We start from the raw sequence: 23,523 nt of genomic DNA, 5'->3' as shown, positions 1-23,523 counted from the left end.
AATTTGTCACAAGGTCGAGTGGTGTGTTTGTTTTCTATTTCAAATGCAAACATCTGGCGGTGGGGTTGGCTATTGATGGGTGTGGCAGAACGGTTGGGTTGAGGATGCTATTACAAATAACTTTGAAGACGAATGTCAATCTGTAATCCAATTTCAGAGAAAATCTCTTAAGCCTGACTACATTAGAAGTAGCCATACATATAATCTAAAATACAATGGCAACTACACAAAGGCAGGAAAAACATATGAGGCGAAGCTTGACATCTAGCATGTCGTAAAGCAATAGAGGAGATAGCGAGTTATGTTCCTCGAGTTACAAAGTGTGAACCTGAACCGATTCATTGACAGATTCCGACTCTTTTTTCCATGGAAGCCGGCAGGCTCAATCATATCTTTTGTCGCACGTCACTGTCTCTTTCTATTGTCATTGGACCGGATGGAACGTCGAAACTCCACACAAGTGGGGGACAATTCATAATGATTTATTTGAAGATTTCTCAGGCCTATCTTGAAACAATTGAAGGCATGCCATTTATTCATGTGAAATGAACAACACCCTGCAAACTTTGTTCTCGTAAATGCTCCCTTGTGAAATTGAAGAATAATGAACCAAAACGGGATAAAGAGAGCAGATCACTCACATATGAACATAAATTGTAAGGTGAAAATGCAGAGGGCCAGAAATATCTTGTGGGAAAACATGATGCTACTATTTTTTACTGATGGAAAGATTGCTTGGTAAACCCATTTAAGGAGGTTTTTTCACTAGCGGCAAGCTATGTTTTATGTTTTTTATGTACCAAATTGAAGTCGTAAATGTGATGTGTACTCAACTTTTATAAATATGATTTGTACTGAACTTTCGTACGCGACAAATGTAGTAGTTAAGCTGAACGTCATTGGTCCAAATAAATTGGAACATGAGCCAAATAATAAATTTGATTTATACTCAACTTTTATATGTATTTATAATTAACTTTATCATGTTGTGGTCTTAAGACTATTATTTACATAGTTAATCACATATCGTTGTTCGTGAATATTAGTTATAGTGTGCTTTCTTATACAATTCTGATGTATATCATTATGAAATATATTTGCATTCTGCTAAACTAAATTATATTTCATAACAAAAATTCTTTCTTGATTTTTTTAACAATGTCATAAATCATATAGTGTGAATTTTGTGTGTGTTTTCTATTATTAAATATCATGTAGACACCTTTTAAGCGTTTGATAAAACTAATATCTTAATGATGGTTTCTGATTTATGATTAGGTAAGCATATTCATACAAACTTCTAGAGTATAAGTTGAACTATTGGCATTTTTCCTTTTACATGTATTTTCTTGGTTTAATCTATCTTGCAAGTTATGGTTCATCAATTAGTTGATGAGGTGTTTGTGCTATTTGTACTGAACTTTTTACACCTATGGCAATCACCGATGAACATAAAATATCGTGCCTAGTACTTCGACATGTACACAATACAATTACTTGATATGCCCGCTTGCAAATGTGTTTGGTATCATCTTGCGTGTATGAGTTATGCTACTAGTTTCTAAAATTAATAGTCTTGTTAAAATGAAAACTAATTGTCTAGTTAACTTAAGTTTCACTACAACATGTAGAACGTCCATTAGAGAGATACATATGCAAGAATTGATCTTCGTGATTAGGTTTACCGTGTTTTCAAAATCGTCAATAACCATATCGAAGTTGTTTTAGCAATTGTTAAGGCGCATCGTAATTGTTTGGTGTAGTCAGGTCGTCAAAGTCTTCTCCACGAAAATTGATATTATCTCATCAAAAGATCGGGACACCCATTTACCTATACAACCTCATGTCATGCAGAGACTTTGTGGGAGTTGCATGCACCTATGTGTATGTGATCATCTCTCTTACATAATCTTTCTCTTTCCTCTAAGGGCCCCACACAAGTTTGGCTTTTGCAGCTTTTTGTTTCCCCCCATGCGAAGTTTCTAGAATTTTGAGAAGTTCAATTTTTTTGAAGAATGTCTACCAAAAGTTGTTTTAAATTAATAAAATTCAAATTCCAAAGTTTGAAATGTTTGAAGTTTAGAAATTTTGAGATCTAGGTTTATTTTCAAAAGTTGTATTTTTAAAAGTTCCAAATTCAAAAAGTTGGGCAAAAAAAATTCTAAGTGAGTATTACAACTCCTGAAATTGCTAAAAAGTTTTTTTTCTAAAAGTAGGAAGCACCACATAGGGGAAGTTGTCAAAAAGGAATGTCCAAATTTGACCGCGCCAGCATTTGATGGCGGTGCACCAAATAGTGACCACCATCTTCTAGGAAGGAAACACGTGGTCCAATAGCAGGGACTTTTCGTTTTTGGAAAGTCATGTTTGGTTTGACTCTGAGCTCGACGCAGAACATTATAATCATAGTCTAGTTACACCGAATTCAGTAATAACTGAACGAGCAGGGGACGATGGTAAATTAGTTACTTGGGATTGTGAGGTGTTTTGGTTTGGAGGTGTGGAGTGAACTAGGGAGAGTAGTGTTGCAGTACATATCTCGAAGCAGCTGTTATAATGTTAATTCATCCAACCAATTGTTGATTGATTCCATGCTACTGTAGTACGTATGGAATAATTTTGCTGATGTTGCCATCATCTTCTATTTGTGTAAAACAAAAGGCAACAACAAATGATGGAACAAGTTATTGGTTGTTGATGTCACCAAACTACAATTGCATATTTATTTTACGTTCTCCACATGCATGCATGAGGGAAGAGAAGTTTTGAGGACCATGAACTATAATCCTTCGGTTAACATTTGACCGAACAACGAAGAATACACTAAACAAAGCCTTCGAGAAGGAATTGCCACATGTGTGCCAATGTTGGCATACTTTGGATTTCATCCAAAAAGCTGAGCTTTGAGCCAACACCTTCAACGGTTCGCACACACACAACAAGGAAACATGCACACACACCTCACATACGCAACAAGGAAACAATGCACACACACTTTGACAATGCTTGATCTAGCCAAAGATGAGATCATGGGTTGTCACTAGAGAATCTGCACACACTCTACCGGTTAGCGCCCTTCCATTAGCTTGATAACAACGTAGAGGTGGGCCCAAGGTCCGTTGGTGCCATAAGAGAAAACAATAGAAAGCATGTGATTGATGTGCCTTAAGAGAACCTAATGCTAGGAACTAGATTTTTTTAGATTGATGTGCTGTCCTATGAGAGTCTCATTCGTTTAGTGGTGACGTTGGGCAATCTGGATGGCTAGACAAAAATTGTTGCATGAGGGAATTAATTAGAGCCCCTTGTCTGCCCACATGTTCATCACAAGGTTTATAGCTGATCTCAAAATAGTGAAGGAACCGAACTCATTGGGGGTGGTTACTAGTACAACAGTTGGAAATAAGAGATGGATCCCACAGCCATCGGGGACCTTCAAGTTCAATGTGGAAGTGGGTGTCTCTAGGAACGGCAGCCGAGGAACTGCTGTTGTTGTTTGTCGTGATGAGAAGACAATTATATGGGATCTTCAAATTTTGAATTTTCAAATTTCAAAGCTAGAGTTTTTTAAGATGAAATTTTAATGTTCAGAAATTTTGAGAGGTCAGATTTTTTTTGAAATATTGAAAGTTTTCAAATTTAAATAGTTGGGCCAAGATTTTTGAAGTTAGTAGTAAAATTTCCGAAATTGCCTAAAATGATTTTTTTTCTAAAATAGAAGGTGCTACATAGGGAAGTTGCCAAAAACGGGGTGTACAAAATTTTATCGTGCTAGCATTGGATGATGGCGCTCATCAAAGAGCCACCACCAGTCGCGAGGAGACACGTGGTTGAATTTCCACCAAGTCATGACCTTTTATTTTTGAAGAGTTCCGTCCTTTTTAGCAACTTCCAAAAAATGTGAGTATCGACTTTTTGAAAACCATGTACCAAATTTTAAAATTTTGAATTTTGGGTAACTTTCAAATTGAACTTTTGGAAATCTATCTTTTTGACATTTCTAACTTTCGATTTTTTTCAAAAATTAGTAGTTTGTTTTTTGAATTATTTTGTACCTTTTGGAAAATTGATCTTTCATAAATTTAATTTGAAAACTTAAACTTCCAAAATTTAAAACATTTGAACATCCATTTTTGGAACTTCACGAAAGGAGAGAATAAGATAGGGAAAAAAGACACATGAGGGAGACCCACTAGAGAGAGACGCGAAGAGAGAGAGAGAGAGAGAGGACTTCCTCGCAAAAAAAAGAGAGAGAGAGGACTTGAACATTTGAACATCCATTTTTAGCAATTTTCTTACATATTTTCCTTTGATGCAATCAATACAATGATCAATTTCCACATCTAAGAGATCTAAAGAAGTAAGGACTTGCTCTTTAATGAGATGTACAATTCCCCCCTCTAAATATGGCCTAAACGAAAGTGCCATAAATTTTGAAGAAGTCTCATTATAATTTCTCGTACGTTTGGTACTGATATTCAGATTTGAAGAGGAACTAACGGCATTAATGGAATCTCTAAGAGAAATAAGATAAAGTTTGTCTTGTCAGAAGGCAAGTCAACATCATTAGTGTCATAGATAATTAGTCCTTCTACTTATGCTCGTCCTTTCCACAAAAGCGACATCCTTCAGTTTTTCCTGCATTAGGAGCTATTCTTGTCTTCTTTTGTTGTAATAACATCAATAAGACTTGTTGCATAAATTCTAGAAGATCCTTTAAATTGGTCCTCAATCTTTCCAAGGTTGCCCTTGGCACTCTGAGAGTCTAAAATGCTCCACTCATGCTTTGAGCAATGGAGCCCTCAATGATCATGTGGCACTTTATGATCAGAGTCCTCTCACCTTAGCCTTCTCAACATCATAATCCCTTTTTCGGGCATCATAATTTTCATCACTTTCTTTAGGTGCTTCGAGAGGATCATTAGAGCAAAAATTCGACCCGCAAAACCGGTTTCACGAAGATCGCGTTTGCGGGTCGAAAACATGCGCGGCCGATCAGATACCGTATCTAAACCTGCATAATTTGAAAAACACTTTCGCGGGAGAAATTGCACAAACATAGTTCATCACATCACATACTACAGAGTTCATACATACTACATGATCAGCAAATTAAGCATAGATCATACTACATGCTATGTTAACTAGTAGTAGAGGGGTTCGGATCTGACGACGGCGAGGTCGCGGCAAAATGGACGACGCCGTGGAGGCCGAGCGACGCTCAATCCTCCTCGCCGGAGCTGCACAGGTCGATGTACTTCGCCGCCTGCTCCGCGCGGATGCGGCGCCACTCCTCAACCTTCTCGTTGGCGGCGACGTTGGCGGCGACCACCTGCCGCCACTCGAGGGCTTCGAGCTCCTCGACATGGCGTCGGCGCTCCGCCTCCTTGCGCACGCTCCGCTCGGCGATGGTGGCAGCAACGGCGTCGAAGTCCGCGACGTAGTCCTCGGGCCCGACGACTCCGCGACAGCCGAGTGGAGCGGGCTCCTCCTTCACCGGGACGAAGGCGAACGGCGCCGGCTCCTCCGGCTCCTCCTCGTCCTCCGACCACTCCCTCTTCACGGGGAGAAAGCCCGCGCCGGAGGACGAGGAGGATCCGGCGTAGGAAGATGTCGCGGAGGAGAAGGACGCACACCGGCGGTCGTACTCCTCCGTCTCGCGGCGGTTGAAGCTCGCCGGCGGCGACATCCCATGGTTGGTCCACCTCCGGGCGCCGCGCTTCCTCGCGCCGTCCGACCGGACGCGCCGCTCGCGCTCCGGGTCCCTCTCACGGCCGGATCTGCTGCCAGAGCCGCGTCCGGAGCTCCACATTCGGCCCCACATGGCGGCTGGAGGCGGGGCGGGTGGTCGCCGGCGGCGAGAAATGTGGGGGGAAAGGGGAATCGGGTGGCTCGCGGCGGCAGGGGATAGGGTTTGGACCCGCAAAATGGTCGCGGAACCGCAGTTATAGTGCTCGGGGCGTGCGGTTTGCGGGCTGCGGCAAAAAAATTTGCGGGCCGGGCGAGTATGCGGGCTCTGTTCTGGCCGGAAAATTGGGCCGAGCCCGCATACTCGCCGGAATTTTTGCGGGCCGGGCGTTTTGCGGGGTCTGCTAGAGTTGCTCTTAAGGGAAGCATAATCAATATTCGGCAGAACCAAAGTAATGTCAAGTTCTCCTTCCATGTAGCATAGCCGCTACCATTTAATTGTTCCATGCTAGTAAGGATTCTAGCAATATGAGAGGCATTAGATGAGTACAAAAAGAATCAAATGCTTTTAGCGGGCATCATATCATAAGCATCTTTTATTGATCAAATTCAAATCATCTTTGGCTAGAAGTGAATAAGAATAACAAAAGGTTTGTGGGCATGTATTTATTAATCACCTTTGGGTAGAATAAAAAAAATACAAGCCACACTTTATTAAATCCTCCTTCATAAACTTCATTTATTAATCTGGTCCATATCAGCTTTGGCTAGAAAATGGACATAATGCTCGTCAAACAGCTCTGGCCAGAATTACAAATAGAATCCACACTTAGCTAGTGGATTTATAAACTTAATTTCACAGCAAAGACAATGTAACATGAAAATAATCATCATCACAGCAACGCAATGCCATAGGAAAAAAAACAACTAAGTATAATAAATTGCATTGGAAAATAAATAAACATGAACATGATGAATATAAACACTAGAGAAATTACCTAGCGTTAATAAGCATAACAAATAATGCAAAAATTAGCCCTAAGACTCGTATATAGATCTAAATAAAAAAAAGGAAAAATCAATTGTTCGTTTTTCAGAATTAGACTTGGGCCCATTACTATGCGCTACCATAATATCTTTTTTCGGCGGCCCGAAATTCCTCTCAAGCTGCGGTTCCCGGTGGCCCGTGTGGCCCGTTCCACATCCCCTTTCATTCCTCTCTCTTCCTCGCACGGTCACATCCGCGACGGCGACGAACGGGAGAGAGAGAGAGAGAGAGAGGCGGCGGTGAAGCCAGCAGCAGCGGCGGAAGAGAACGACGCCGGTGGGCGCCTTTCGTCGGATTCGCGTGCAGATCAAGGTTGCGCGCGGCTCCGTCGACTGGTGCTCGTCGGTGTCCTTCGCGAGGCGGGCGCGGACGCGGACGCGGACGCGCACGAGCGTCCAAAACCGGCACGGCGACGGGTCTCCAACGCCGACAAGCGAGCGAGGAGGCGCAGCGGACCCGAGCACACCCGCGCAGCTGAGGGGCTTGCTCCGGCGCCGTCGTGGCCAGCGACGACGACGACGACGACGACGACGACGACGAGACCCTCAACGTAAGGTAGCTTCCGCCACCGATAACTCTAGAGTCATGGTTAGGGTTCTTAAGAGATGGGGAAATTTTTGGGGATTTCTCCACATTAGAGTTTCGGGTTTAAGGGCAAAATTGCGGTCACTTCAATCATCTTATTCCCCTCTGATTGAGCGCATGATACGATAGGCCTAGCTTCAAATTTGGGGAAAACTTAAGGAATTTGACATCTAGGGTTTCGAGATTTTGGGGATTTAACTTAGGAATTGCATAATTTACCTAAATCCCCTTTCAGTTCTCAACAAACCTCTAGCCCTGGTTCCTCTTAGCACTGTTAGGGCTATAACTCAGAAGAATAGGGCTAAATTATAAGCAAACTTAGCTTAACAGGAAGAACAATTAAGCACAAACATGCTTATCCAGAGATGATTTAGAGCACAAGAGGGCTCTCAAGCTTAAGAGCCAGATGGCTCCGATGCCATTGCCAGGATAGCAGGATTTTCTAGCTCCAGCCACTTAGAGGAGAAGATGAGGTTGATTACCTTGGTCCTGAGGTTCAGCCGTCTCCTCTTCTTCTGGAGCTTGTAATGTGTGTACTGTTCCTTCCTGGTGCTTCATTGCCTGCTTGATCAGTGAGCAGGGACAGAGTTAGGATCAGTGAGTGTGTGCGTCTGTCTTAGGTTTTCCTTTTCCCCTTTATATATGCACTGTACACTAGGGGAACCAACACCAAAAGGATGCGAGATGATCCCCCGATCAGGGGCAAGGCCAAACGAACCTACTGTAGCAATGGTACTGTAACAGCTGTAATTGTTGACTTCCTGTACATTTGTTGACCCACTGTTTAGCAGTAGATCACTTGTTATCCAATTATCTGTTCAGACAAATATATTTCCATGGAATGTGATTTTAGTATTATTCCCTGACTTGCCATTGTTCATTTGCAGAACTTGCCAAATATATTTGTTTTGCTACGAAAACTGAAAGTGATTGAGCTGGAATTCTTCTCTTGACAACAACAACCTGACTGCTACTTCTACCATAACTTCTATCTACCAAGCACTTTGGACACCAGACCGAGAACTTGGTAACTTTCTAGTATTTATTGTTCTTTAGACTTATTGCACTATTATTCATTTGCAAGCTATCATTTAATGCTGTTCTTCTTAATTAAGCTTAACCTACAAAACAGTAAACCTCCTTTTTTTGCGGTGAGGTTTCATGTCGTTCCGTTTCTCTTCTTGGAACCTTTGTGAAGGAACCACTGTGTTCGGCGTATAGAGGGCATATTCTCTTCTTGGAAATCAGTGTGTTCCATTTCTTTGGACAACCAAACACAAGAATAGGGCCTAGGTGCAGAACAGACATATCACATTCTAGCCCATCACCCCAACCTAACACACCCCTAAGGTACCACCTGCCCACATCCTCCTCTTCGTGGTTAGTAGGACTGAAACCGCATCTCATGTACCCAGTTTGAGTTCTACTGAGCATAAAACCTTTTGATTCTAAAGTCTGTCTCCACAGATCTAACTTCCTATTAACCCCTGCCCAACTATCGTCGACTAGCACCACATTATCCACAAAGAGCATACACCATGGGATATCTCCTTGTATATCCCTTGTGACCTCATCCATCACCAAAGAAAAAAGATAAGGGCTCAAATCTGACCCTTGTTGCAGTCCCATTTTAATTGGAAAGTCATCAGTGCCACCATAGCTTGTTCGAACACTTGTCACAACATTGGCATACATGTCCTTAATGAGGGTAATGTACTTTGTTGGGACTTTGTGTTTCTCCAAGGCTAACCACATGACATTCCGCGGTATCTTATCGTAGGCCTTCTCCAAGTCAATGAACAGCATATGCAAGAGATATATATCTTACTCCCTCCGTCCATTAATATAAGAGTGTTTTTGACACTAGTGTAGTGTAAAAAATGCTCTTATATTATGGAACGGACGGAGTAGATGAGTTAAAATTGTTTTTCTTTCTGATCAATTTGATATAACAGAATTTATAAGTAGGCATTTATAAAAAGGTATATTTTATAAGTAGCACTAATAATCTCAATTATCAGGTGTGACATATCAGAATAGAGCATCATCAAGGAAGGGTTACGAACAAGGCCACAAGTTTTGAGGTGTTCATGTTCATGTAATTTGCTTTAAGTAGGCCGAATGTTTGTGTATGTATTGCGTTGTGAGCTATGTAAGTGTATTGTGGATGTAAACTGAATCAGAAGTAATGAAATCTTCCTTATTTTTCACCTTTTGGATGTAAACTGAATCAGAAGCAATGAAATCTTCCATACTTTTCACTCTTTGTATTTTGTTTTCTTAAACCATGTCTTCTATTAAATCCACTGGGTGCGCTAATAGCTACAGGTGTGCTAACAGCTACAGCCCGGAAAAGGATTGTAATACAACTTCCTCACTCATTCATATTCCTCAAAATTAGAAGATGGCCCATGAACAGGAGCTGATCCTCAAGTTTGACACTATGGTCGGTGAGGAGCGTGAAAAAAAGGAGCCAACTAATCTTTTTGAAGGTTGGAGTGATGAGGAAAAGGTAAGCTATATGAGGCAGTTGGAATTCAATCTTCCACAATACAGTGAGGCACCTAATCTTGAAGACAAGGAAGTCCCGGTAAGAATCTGGATTTTTTTGTTGTTGCACATTTTGAATGCTTGCATGCTAGTTTATTGATTTTTTTAGTTAAATAAATTGATCTAGCGTTATCATATGTTGATCGTCTACTATTTTTGTACAGATGGAGATCTTTTGCATTACCACAAAGGCATCTAGTATTTTTCCTTCGTGAAGTATGTGCTGCTCACTTCATCATAGTATGTGGTATATATTCTTTACCTATCCAAATGCTTGTCACTTATGTATTTTTTGGTTGGGTGTTTATGTCTGGCACTATAGCAAGACACAATAGTGTTCAGCGCACATAATATACTCGGTTGGTTAGACAAATATGGTATGAACTTGGCATCAACTATTACTCTAGATTGTTCAAGGTTATGCAACCATGTTCATTTCTGAGGGTGATATGCTAGCAGTGAGAAATATTTCTGAGTGTTTAAGAACCATGCTAACTGAATCTGCTGCATGTTTTGCCTAACTAAAGTCAGATATATTATGAATTTTGCATCTTAATTAATTTTTTATATGTCATGTAGGATAGTGTAATTTTTGATGTCACAGATCCAGAGAAAATTCAGAAAAATTATGTTGCTTCAATTGGTCATTATAGATCCTGGCAATATGTTGGTTCCGACCGACGTTTTGAGTTTGGTTCAAAACAACGCACGTTTGTGACCAGATCAACGGGAACATTTGTATTCTATTATAGATACAAACATTTTCTTGTTGGCTTGATCGTCGACGGATAATGTGGTTGGGTGGAAGGTGCCATAACCCGTAATGTTCGTGATGGCCTTGAGTCCGTGTTGCAATTTGCTAGAAAAGGATCTGCCCCAGATTATATCAGAAGTGCAAGAACATATACTCTTGCCTATGATGGGAATTATACAAAGGGTGAAAATATTTCGAAAATCAAAATGGGAATATGGCAGCTGTGTAATGCAATAGAGGGAATAGGAGATTTTATTCCTGGAAAGAGTAAGTCTGAACCTGATCCTATGATGTGGCAAATCTTGATTCTTTATGGTCCGGAAGCTGGAAGGATCAACTATATATTTGGTCGGACAAATATGTCTTTATCTATTGATAACAGAGTGCATGTGGGAGTTAAGATTCCTGCTGATCTTGAGCCGTTTGTGCTGAATTACTTGAAACTTTCCAAATGTGTTATTGCTGTGCTTGATGGCAAGGATTTCTTCATGTTAAGGGAACGACGCCAAGGAGTTTATACCAAGTTTTATTGGCGGTTCTGATACTAAGAAGAAAAGTGGTGTATCCTACTCACTTCATGCTTTCAGATGCTCCCCCCATGAAATATAAGCGAGAGGAGCCTGATCAGGGGAAGAGGAGTAAGGCACTCACTGATGAGCAAAAATTGGAAGCTGTTAATGCCAAAGGAACCACATATCAAGTTGGCAAACATGATGGATTTTCTATTTACCACACCGAGAAATGGCTTATTGACCCATTGAAACAGGTAACATATAACATAGTTGATATGTTTCAAACAGGTAACTTTACCTTTAGAAGTTGATGTGTTTTGCTTATTCACCTAATATTTCTTATCTGCAGGATAAGAGATCTTTTCCAGAAAGGCCTGAGCTCATGATGGTCTTAATATGGGTAAGCCGGCTCTTGGGTTACCTCAGCAAAAATGCTGCAGCACTATCTGATACTTCCGGTGTGCAACGCGGGTTATCTAATGAGAGTCTGAACCTGAATGTTAAGAAAAATCTTCTGGTTGCTGGAATCCAACCTAGAAATGCTCCTAATGTAAGCATCTCACTCTATTTTCTCTTACATTCATTAGTTGTGACGCCCCCGATTTAACCGTACACTAATCATGCACGCAAATGTGTACGATCAAGATCAGGGACTCACGCGAAAATATCACAACACAACTCTAAAACATAAATAAGTCATACAAGCATCATAATACAAGCCAGGGGCCTCGAGGGCTCGAATACAAGTGCTCGATCACAGACGGGTCAGCGGAAGCAACAATATCTGAGTACAGGCATAAGTTAAACAAGTTTGCCTTAAGAAGGCTAGCACAAAAATGGCAACGATCGAAAAGGCAAGGCCTCCTGCCTGGGACCTCCTAACTACTCCTCGAAGCCGAACTCCATGTAGAATCATCCTCGGGATCTCTAGCTCCTGGACTCCAGCATCTGGTTGCGACAATCCGGTATAGAAAGGGGAAAAGAGGGAGAAAAGCAACCGTGAGTACTCATTCAAAGTACTCGCAAGCAAGGAGCTACACTACATATGCATGGGTATATGTGTAAAGGGGCATATCAGTGGACTGAACTGCAGAATGCCAGAATAAAAGGGGGATAGCTAGTCCTGTCGAAGACTACGCTTCTGGCCATCTTCATCTTGCAGCATGTAGAAGAGGGTAGATGGTAAGTTCACCAAGTAGCATCGCATAGCATAATCCTACCCGGCGATCCCCTCCTCGTCGCCCTGTTAGAGAGCGATCACCGGGTTGTATCTGGCACTTGGAAGGGTGTGTTTTATTAAGTATCCAGTTCTAGTTGTCATAAGGTCAAGGTACAACTCCGGGTCGTCCTTTTACCGAGGGATACGGCTATTCGAATAGATAAACTTCCCTGCAGGGGTGCACCACATAACCCAACACGCTCGATCCCATTTGGCCGGGCACACTTTTTTGGGTCATGCCCGGCCTCGTAAGATCAACGCATCGCAGCCCCACCTAGGCTCAACCGAGAGGTCAACACGCCGGTCTAAACCTATGCGCGCAGGGGTCTGGGCCCATCGCCCTATGCACACCTGCACGTTGCGAGGGCGGCCGGAAGCAGACCTAGCCTAGCAGGCGTTCCAGTCCAATCCGGCGCGCGCCGCTCCGTCGCTGACGTCAAGAAGAACTTCGGCTGATACCACGACGCCGGGATACCCATAACTACTCCCGCGTAGATGGCTAGTGCGTATAGACCAAATGGCCAGACTCAGATCAAATACCAAGATCTCGTTAAGCGTGTTAAGTAACCGCGAACGTCGACCAGGGCCAGGCCCACCTCTCGCCTAGGTGGTCTCAACCTGCCCTGTCGCTCCGCCCCAAAGTAACAGTCGGGGGCCGTCAGGAACCCAGGCCCACCTCTACCGGGATGGAGCCACCTGTCCTTTCAGCCCCCTCATCAGAATCACTTGCGAGTACTCAACGAGCCGACCCGACTTTAGTCACCACATGTGTCATGTATATAAAGTATATAGTATATACCCGTGATCACCTCCCGAAGTGATCACGGCCCAGTAGTATAGCATGGCAGACGGACAAGAGTGTAGGGCCACTGATGGAACACTAGCATCCTATACTAAGCAGTAGGATAGCAGGTAAGGGTAACAACTGTAGCAACAATGACAGGCTATGCATCAGGATAGGATTAACGGAAAGCAGTAACATGCTACACTACTCTAATGCAAGTAGTATAGAGAAGAATAGGCGATATCTGGTGATCAAGGGGGGGGGCTTGCCTGGTTGCTCAGACAAGAAGGAGGGGTCGTCTTCGATGTAGTCGAACACACGAACAGCGGCAGCGGTCTCCGAGTCTACCGGAAAGAAGTAACGGAGGGGGAACACAATAAATAACAGAGCAATCAAATGTAACACAAAGCAAGACGCGGCGATACGTTGTGCTAGGGGTGACCTAACGTAGGGATAGGTGATACCGGCGAAGGGGTGAAACATCCGGGAAAGTATCCCCGGCGTTTTGCGTTTTCGAACAAATGAACCGGAGGGGAAAGTTGCGTGTTTGCTATGCTAGGGATGTGTGGCAGACGAACAGACTGCGTATTTGGATTCGTCTCGTCGTTCTGAGCAACTTTCATGTAGAAAGTATTTTCATCTGAGCTACGGTTTATTTTATATGATTTTCTAAAGTTTTAAATCATTTTAGAATTTACTTAATTAATTTAATTCGAAGTTTAATTAATGCAGCAGCATGACGTCAGCAGTTGACTGTTGACCTGGTCAACCTGACAGGTGGGTCCCACCTGTCAGGGGCTGTTAGCTAATTAATAGTAGTTGATTAGTTATTAGGTTAATTAATCTTAATTAGTTAATATTAACAGGATTAATTAAGTTAATTAATTATCTTTATTATTTATTTATATATTTGTATTAATTATTTGTATTATTTATTTATACATTATTATTATTTATTTATTTATTTTTATGAATTATTTTTATTATTTATTTATTTATTTCCATTAATTATTTTTATTATTTATTTTCGTTTAAACGTTCTGGGTCGTGGGCCCCATATGTCATTGGGCCAGGGGGCCAATCGGGTGCTGGGCTATCGGGCACAGCCCGAACGGGCACCGGCCCGCTGGGCGCACCCGATTTGGGCGCTGCGGGGCGCCGACGACCAGGGAGCAGGGGGGCTAGGGCGGCGCGCCGGCGTGGAGCAGCGGCAGGGGAGGCGCTGGGAGTTGCGGGCGGAAGCGGTGAATGGCGAAGCGGGGGGGGACGGGGAGGCAGCTGCGGCGGCCGAAGACGGCGTAGCAGCTTCCCGAGCACGGGGAGAAGTCGGACACGGCGAGCACGGCGGCCGGTAGGGCGCGCACACGGGATGTGGGTGGCTGCAGCAGCAAGCCACGCCGGCGGCGGCGCGGGGAAGTGGTAGAGGCGGGGCTCGCGTAGCGTACGCTCAGGGCGGCGACGAGCGGGCGTGGTGGATGAGTGAGCGAGGCAAGAAGGGGGAGGCCGGGGCCTCACCGCGGTTGTAGGGCATGGGCAGTGGGGCGTGGGGAGGTAGACGGGGACGACGGCGTCGAGGAGGCAGTCTGGCGAGGTGGCCGTCAACGAGGCAGGCCGCAGCGGTGGCGTCCTGGGCGGCGGCGGTGGTTTGATCCCTTGAGGAAGAGGCGCGGGAGGTCGGGTGACGGCAGCGGGCATCGGGGCGCCGGTGAGGTGCGGCGGGGTGGCGTGCGGCATCGACCTCGGCGGGGTCGGGGGTGCAGTTGCCCCGATCGGATCGGGGGAGTGGGGGGGAAGAGAGAGCGAGAGGGGAATCGAGGGGGAGAGTGAGTGGTTGGGCTAGGGTTTTCGGGGGGGGGGTGGGGATATGGGGAGTGCGGGGTGGGCCTCCTGGTGGCCTGGGTGGCCAGTTGGGCCACTCGGCCCAAGGAGAGGGGGGGGGCTTTGCCCCCTTTTTTTTTGTCTTTACCTTTTCTTATTTTCTTTTCTTTTTGTAGTTTCTTTTATTTTTTTTTGTTTTGCAAAAATTACCACTAGTGCCTAAATTTGTATTTATCAACAAACTACTGTGAGATTAATCCTTAACCCATAATAAAATAGTTTTGGCATTTTATAAATTCAATAGGCATTTCTTTAATTGTTTTCACTACTGTTTTAATTGTTTTAGAGCCTTTAAATATTTTATCAAAGCTTGGTTTCTCCACCATAATTGCTTACGATTTATTTGACACAACCCGAACATTTTAGTTTTTTTGATTTGAAAATTTTACTGTTTGCCTATATTTTAGATTTTAATTTGAATCGTTTTTGAACTAACTCCAGTTATCAACAGTAACCGAGGTGACGTGGCACCATTAGCAGAGGTTTACTGTAGCTTGATCATCCGGACGTCACAATTCTCTTCCACTACAAGAAATCTCGTCCCGAGATCTAAGAGGGAAGTAAAGGGGGAAGGTTCGGGTTACGAAATTCTATGGAGTGTTCTTGGTCTTGGTTGTTCTTCTCGAAGAGGTTGATCCATTATGTTGATGTCTTCATTCTGCTGTTTCAGGTCATCATGATGAAGTTGACGTCCTTTCTTCGGGAACTCCATCGTACTTACGACAGAGTAAGGGGGGTATTCTGGAAGAACGGACCTCTGCAAGGTTTACTATCTGGTCAATATCATCGGGGAAGGTGGCGGAAAGTAACTCTCGAACTAAATCTTAAGAAAAACCGAGAGCAAGTAAGAAAGTACCATGAGAAGTTTTCAAACGGGTAGGCAATCGTTCGAAGCCTGAAACAAAGTGTGAAAGGGGTTCAAAGCAATCGGAATAAGTATTATGTCTGATGCCAGTATAGGTCAGTAGGACGGTGGTCCGTGAATTACATACGAGGCCACGCGCGATGAATAAATTTGGGAACAGGGGGTGCACAGGAGAGTCAGGTTTCGATCCTGTGGAACTGTGGGTTATGGGCCCACCATGTGGGTTAAAAGTAGGAAGGGCGGTGACATCTTGCACGATCATGATAGCAAGGCATGTCAGAGTGTAGCCTGTCAGTTATATGTCAGCAACATCGTCGGTACCAAGGGCGAGGGACGAAGAGAACCATTTTCCTGCTCGTTGAAACGAGGCGGACCACTAGGCAAAGTTCTCGTCCATCGGTGGTTACCAAAATGTCACCAACAATAGTAACAGGGTCTTACTGACAGAGTTGTACACCGAGGCGTTTGCATAAGCAGGAGAATATTACTGCTTAGATCATTTAGATCACCAGAAAGGTTAAACCAAACAATGGAAAGGAAAATATGATTATCAGGTTAAACAGAAGAATGGAAAGGAAAATGTGTTTAAACACATATTTCAAGGGTATATCCTTCCCAAGGACAAGCTGAGCATGATATTCATGACAGGACATAATGTAGAAAACTCTTTAGGTAGGGGAGAGAAATTTCATGACATTACCCATACAACGGTGTTTGGATAATTGAGCAGGAAACAATTAGCTTTGGGCTTCAAATGTTCCTGTTGAAATTCAGAGTACCATAGACATGCTTCGAGATAGCATTGACATGGTCAATAGGTATGATCAGGCCATGGATACACAAAGGATCCATCAGGAACAACTTATAGAGTAAGTCTTACAATTTCCTCATGGAAGAATAGTTAACCTTGTTAAAAAGGAAATTATAACAAAAGGTCCTCTGGCTAGGGGTGCTAAGCAAAGACACCACCTTACCGGGTTATGTAGAGACCAATGTTATAACTCTTGGAAATATGTTCCAACCAGGTGTCACGATACCTCAGACTTAGGATGCCTGAGAAGAAAAAGGTGCGACACAAATTGACGATAAGACATCGTAAGATTTCTCGGGAAAGGAACCATGGAAGCTAGTTCTAAAACAAAAGTTCATCATTAATTCAAGGGGAGGGTTAGGAGGTGGCTGATGGACTCAGCTACAATTCATCGAGATTTCCAGAAGATGGATTTCCACAATTATGTGAACAAGGAGATAGCTTTTGTCAGTTCAAATGATATAATGAGGTATGCTCGAGGAAACATACACGATTAAACATTGGTTGACGATGCACGCGAGATATGGGCTTAGGTAGCAAGATCAACGTTAGAGTGACGAATCAATAACCAACAGTCTAAGAATGAACTGTCGATCGTTAACTTCAAAGCAATAGGGTTGATAGAAGTACAGAACTCAAACAACATCGTTAGCATATTGGTATCCTGGTTAAAAGCAACACCGGGACCAAGGAAGAATGTTGATGGTGAGAAGTATCATCATATAGAGAATTTCTAAGAGGTGGAGCAATCCCCACAACATTCTCGACAGAAAAGACGGTAATACTTCAAGGCAGAACACAACACTAGCTGGAGAGCAAGTTGTATTCATAATGTGGACAAGTTCGCGATGAAAAGGAAGTCAAGGGTGTTGACGATGATAATAAAAATCATCGAGGGCAAGGAGGGTATTTCTCATCATGAACACAGTTGACATCTTAGAAGAAGTCAAAGTGTTGAAGGTGATCCGACACATTTGCCGGGAGGTTTCAAGAGGACGCAATCAATCAGCGACGACATCAAGTCAAAGGAATGATGAAGCAGACGGTTATTGGAACCATGGGTAGGACACAAACTTGAAATCAAGCTTGTTGTTCAAGGTGAAATGGTATGAGAGGAAGATCGGCGTAAGCTTAGCTCATCATCGAAGGTTGTGCTCCGGGGTTAAGGACCAGGTAGCACAGTTAAAATTTAGCACGCTAATGATATAGCCGATCAGGCTAGGAATGACTTAAATGATTATTAAACTTGTAAGCAACGAAAATTGCTTAGAGTTATTGAATCAGAGTGCGGACTTGATTCACTATTTGGTGTTCTCGGTTGACAAACAACCCAGAGCCCATGAAGTGACAAAGACAAGATAAGGTAGTACTTCATCAAAGTTTATAAGATGTAGTGCAATGGTAAGATATCCTCGAGATACCAGGGGTAATACTCAAAGGTAGATCATAATAGAGGTTGGGCAGGCGTATTGACATGCAGAAGACAAGTGATTTAACTTGTCCAAGAAATGGTATTTAAAGGAGAACATGGTCGGAACCACGATTGCAAAAGGCCAGATCCCAGATATAAGATGAACTTAGACCAAGGGAATAATTAATTTAAGAGAAGCTTTTAATGATAAGATCTACATCGTGTCCATGGGCATGAACACAAAGTTCAAGGTCGACTCCCACTTCTTCAATGCATAACCTTTCATTCACTTCTCGCGTTTGATGAAGTTGCAGTGTTGAAAAATTTTATCTGGCAAAATACCAGAAGAGTATGACTCATGAAAACTTTTGAGTTCACACATATTATGAAAAGCATAGGTTCAACCCATCGGGGCATTTTAGGAACATATACCACAAACTTCGGAGTAAATATTACAAGCTCGAAAGAAGAGCATTGTTCAAAAGCAGATGATACAATTTACCAAAGGCATTATATACCCATGGAAAGGCTCACAAGGTTATTCAATAGGAAGGACACTGTCGGATAAAATCCAACAAGGGAACCGATGGTCCACAAGGGATCTGATGTGAGCATCGGTACTCAACCAGAGGAGGAAGAATGCAAGGAGATCTGATTATAGAAACAACTGACTAACTCAAAGTTCAATTGCAAAAGAATTATGATTTCCAAATCAGGGGGTCAGAAGCAACACTCTGATCAAGGATGGATAAGTTGAGTAGGCTTAGGGGTACAATCGATGACGATTTGATTGCTCGAGATCCAGCTCATGTTAAAAATGACGTCTGAGCCGGAAGGAGGAATTCTAGGATCTGATTGAGGATTGCGAGCATTCGCAACATATTGAATCAATGGACTCAAAAGATAATGACAAAGGGTGCCAATAAGATTTCGAGACTTATGGGATTAATCATAATGCTAGTAAGCAGGAATTTCAAGAGCAATAGGCTCCTGAGGATTTTCGGAAGATCGAATGGTATTCTGAACACTTTTGTGATATACTTGAATTCAACTGGGGATGAGCGGATACTCGGTAAGTGCGAGAATTATCCGTAGAGGTATTCAGGTGACAAAGAATAGCAAGGCAGTAAGTTCAAGGATTCTCGGAACAACAGAGATAATTTCGGGGTATCTTGTAATAACAAGATCAACTGGGAAACATTGTATGAATGGCGAGTATACGTGGTTATCCATAGGAGTTTATCGATGAAAGGGAATTGCAAAAGCGATGAACACAAGTTCTCGGGTTATCAGCGGAGAGTATCTTCAGGGTCTTCACGGGCAGCAGACGATCATCAGTAATAAGGGGCTCTCCGGATGAAAGTGATAACGAGATCCTAATGTTAGATTTAGCAAAATTCACTTAACCCGAATAGAAGAGAGATCAGAGTCCCAGAGTATAGACAAGGAGTAAAAGATCCTAATACCACCCAATGGCGACGTGGGCCCGTAAGCCACACAGCCATGTTAGTAAAAGTTTTTCAACGACTAGACTCGACTTCGGCCAAGGAGTTGGAAAGGGGGATTCCTACAGGCAGTCGGCTCTGATACCAACTCGTGACGCCCCCGATTTGACCGTACACTAATCATGCACGCAAATGTGTACGATCAAGATCAGGGACTCACGTGAAGATATCACAACACAACTCTAAAACATAAATAAGTCATACAAGCATCATAATACAAGCCAGGGGCCTCGAGGGCTCGAATACAAGTGCTCGATCACAGACGGGTCAGCGGAAGCAACAATATCTGAGTACAGGCATAAGTTAAACAAGTTTGCCTTAAGAAGGCTAGCACAAAAATGGCAACGATCGAAAAGGCAAGGCCTCCTGCCTGGGACCTCCTAACTACTCCTCGAAGCCGAACTCCATGTAGAATCATCCTCGGGATCTCTAGCTCCTGGACTCCAGCATCTGGTTGCGACAATCCGGTATAGAAAGGGGAAAAGAGGGAGAAAAGCAACCGTGAGTACTCATCCAAAGTACTCGCAAGCAAGGAGCTACACTACATATGCATGGGTATATGTGTAAAGGGGCATATCAGTGGACTGAACTGCAGAATGCCAGAATAAAAGGGGGATAGCTAGTCCTGTCGAAGACTATGCTTCTGGCCATCTCCATCTTGGAGCATGTAGAAGAGGGTAGATGGTAAGTTCACCAAGTAGCATCGCATAGCATAATCCTACCCGGCGATCCCCTCCTCGTCGCCATGTTAGAGAGCGATCACCGGGTTGTATCTGGCACTTGGAAGGGTGTGTTTTATTAAGTATCCAGTTCTAGTTGTCATAAGGTCAAGGTACAACTCCGGGTCGTCCTTTTACCGAGGGATACGGCTATTCGAATAGATAAACTTCCCTGCAGGGGTGCACCACATAACCCAACACGCTGGTGCACCACATAACCCAACACGCTCGATCCCATTTGGCCGGGCACACTTTTCTGGGTCATGCCCGGCCTCGTAAGATCAACGCGTCGCAGCCCCACCTAGGCTCAACCGAGAGGTCAACACGCCGGTCTAAACCTATGCGCGCAGGGGTCTGGGCCCATCGCCCTATGCACACATGCACGTTGCGAGGGCGGCCGGAAGCAGACCTAGCCTAGCAGGCGTTCCAGTCCAATCCGGCGCGCGCCGCTCCGTCGCTGACGTCAAGAAGAACTTCGGCTGATACCACGATGCCGGGATACCCATAACTACTCCCGCGTAGATGGCTAGTGCGTATAGACCAAATGGCCAGACTCAGATCAAATACCAAGATCTCGTTAAGCGTGTTAAGTAACCGCGAACGTCGACCAGGGCCAGGCCCACCTCTCGCCTAGGTGGTCTCAACCTGCCCTGTCGCTCCGCCCCAAAGTAACAGTCGGGGGCCGTCAGGAACCCAGGCCCACCTCTACCGGGATGGAGCCACCTGTCCTTTCAGCCCCCTCATCAGAATCACTTGCGGGTACTCAACGAGCCGACCCGACTTTAGTCACCACATGTGTCATGTATATAAAGTATATAGTATATACCCGTGATCACCTCCCGAAGTGATCACGGCCCAGTAGTATAGCATGGCAGACGGACAAGAGTGTAGGGCCACTGATGGAACACTAGCATCCTATACTAAGCAGTAGGATAGCAGGTAAGGGTAACAACTGTAGCAACAATGACAGGCTATGCATCAGGATAGGATTAACGGAAAGCAGTAACATGCTACACTACTCTAATGCAAGTAGTATAGAGAAGAATAGGCGATATCTGGTGATCAAGGGGGGGGGCTTGCCTGGTTGCTCAGACAAGAAGGAGGGGTCGTCTTCGATGTAGTCGAACACACGAACAGCGGCAGCGGTCTCGGAGTCTACCGGAAAGAAGTATCAGAGGGGGAACACAATAAATAACAGAGCAATCAAATGTAACACAAAGCAAGACGCGGTGATACGTTGTGCTAGGGGTGACCTAACGTAGGGATAGGTGATACAGGCGAAGGGGTGAAACATCCGGGAAAGTATCCCCGGCGTTTTGCGTTTTCGAACAAATGAACCGGAGGGGGAAAGTTGCGTGTTTGCTATGCTAGGGATGTGTGGCAGACGAACAGACTGCGTATTTGGATTTGTCTCGTCGTTCTGAGCAACTTTCATGTAGAAAGTATTTTCATCTGAGCTACGGTTTATTTTATATGATTTTCTGAAGTTTTAAATCATTTTAGAATTTACTTAATTAATTTAATTCGAAGTTTTAATGCAGCAGCATGACGTCAGCAGTTGACCGTTGACCTGGTCAACCTGACAGGTGGGTCCCACCTGTCAGGGGCTGTTAGCTAATTAACAATAGTTAATTAGTTATTAGGTTAATTAATCTTAATTAGTTAATATTAACAGGATTAATTAAGTTAATTAATTATCTTAATTAATTAACTTTATTATTTATTTATATATTTGTATTAATTATTTTTACTATTTATTTATTCATTTTAATATTTATTTATTTATTTTTATGAATTATTTTTATGAATTATTTATTTATTTTCATTAATTATTTTTATTATTTATTTTCGTTTAAACGTTCTGGGCCGTGGGCCCCATATGTCATTGGGCCAGGGGGCCAATCGGGTGCTGGGCTATCGGGCACAGCCCGAACGGGCACTGGCCCGCGGGGCGCACCCGATTTGGGCGCTGCGGGGCGCCGACGACCAGGGAGCAGGGGGGCCAGGGCGGCGCGCCGGCGTGGAGCAGCGGCAGGGGAGGCGCTGGGAGTTGCGGGCGGAGGCGGTGAATGGCGAAGCGGGGGGGCACGGGGAGGCAGTTGCGGCGGCCGAAGACGGCGTAGCAGCTTCCCGAGCACGGGGAGAAGTCGGACACGGCGAGCACGGCGGCTGGTAGGGCGCGCACACGGGATGTGGGTGGCTGCAGCAGCAAGCAACGCCGGCGGTGGTGCGGGGAAGTGGCAGAGGCGGGGCTCGCGTAGCGTACGCTCAGGGCGGCGACGAGCGGGCGTGGTGGATGAGTGAGCGAGGCAAGAAGGGGGAGGCCGGGGCCTCACCGCGGTTGTAGGGCACGGGCAGTGGGGCGTGAGGAGGTAGACGGGGACGACGGCGTCGAGGAGGCAGTCCGGCGAGGTGGCCGTCGACGAGGCAGGCCGCAGCGGTGGCGTCCTGGGTGGCGGCGGTGGTTCGATCCCTTGAGGAAGAGGCGCGGGAGGTCGGGTGACGGCAGCGGGCATCGGGGCGCCAGCGAGGTGCGGCGGGGTGGCGCGCGGCATCGACCTCGGCGGGGCCGGGGGCGCAGTTGCCCCGATCGGATCGGGGGAGTGGGGGGGGGGAAGAGAGAGCGAGAGGGGAATCGAGGGGGAGAGTGGGTGGTTGGGCTAGGGTTTTCGGGGGGTGGAGATATGGGGAGTGCGGGGTGGGCCTCCTGGTGGCCTGGGTGGCCAGTTGGGCCACTCGGCCCAAGGAGAGGGGGGGGGGGCTTTGCCCCCTTTTTTTGTCTTTACCTTTTCTTATTTTCTTTTTCTTTTTGTAGTTTCTTTTATTTTTTTTGTTTTACAAAAATTACCACTAGTGCCTAAATTTGTATTTATCAACAAACTACTGTGAGATTAATCCTTAACCCATAATAAAATAGTTTTGGCATTTTATAAATTCAATAGGCATTTCTTTAATTGTTTTCACTATTGTTTTAATTGTTTTAGAGCCTTTAAATATTTTATCAAAGCTTGGTTTCTCCACCATAATTACTTACGATTTATTTGACACAACCCGAACATTTTAGTTTTTTTGATTTGAAAATTTTACTGTTTGCCTATATTTTAGATTTTAATTTGAATCGTTTTTGAACTAACTCCAGTTATCAACAGTAACCGAGGTGACGTGGCACCATTAGCAGAGGTTTACTGTAGCTT

At 44.3% G+C, this 23,523-nt stretch overlaps 2 long non-coding RNA genes across 2 annotated transcripts; both read left to right on the top strand.

Annotated features, from left to right (window-relative positions):
- The first annotated feature begins 6,901 nt into the window (after window positions 1-6,901).
- Window positions 6,902-9,582, top strand: LOC123162778 (uncharacterized). The gene is made up of 3 exons (XR_006481474.1): window positions 6,902-7,291; window positions 8,209-8,348; window positions 9,343-9,582. It is a non-coding gene; the product is annotated as an uncharacterized lncRNA (long non-coding RNA).
- A 102-nt stretch (window positions 9,583-9,684) lies between these two features.
- On the top strand, window positions 9,685-10,923 carry LOC123162773 (uncharacterized). The gene is made up of 3 exons (XR_006481471.1): window positions 9,685-9,911; window positions 10,036-10,118; window positions 10,451-10,923. It is a non-coding gene; the product is annotated as an uncharacterized lncRNA (long non-coding RNA).
- The last annotated feature ends 12,600 nt before the right edge of the window (window positions 10,924-23,523 follow it).

This window comes from Triticum aestivum, chromosome 1D (genome assembly GCF_018294505.1).
Source record: "Triticum aestivum cultivar Chinese Spring chromosome 1D, IWGSC CS RefSeq v2.1, whole genome shotgun sequence".
Lineage (NCBI taxonomy): Eukaryota > Viridiplantae > Streptophyta > Magnoliopsida > Poales > Poaceae > Triticum > Triticum aestivum.
Note: the sequence above shows the minus strand (reverse complement) of the source record. Positions and strands in the feature narration are given on the sequence as shown.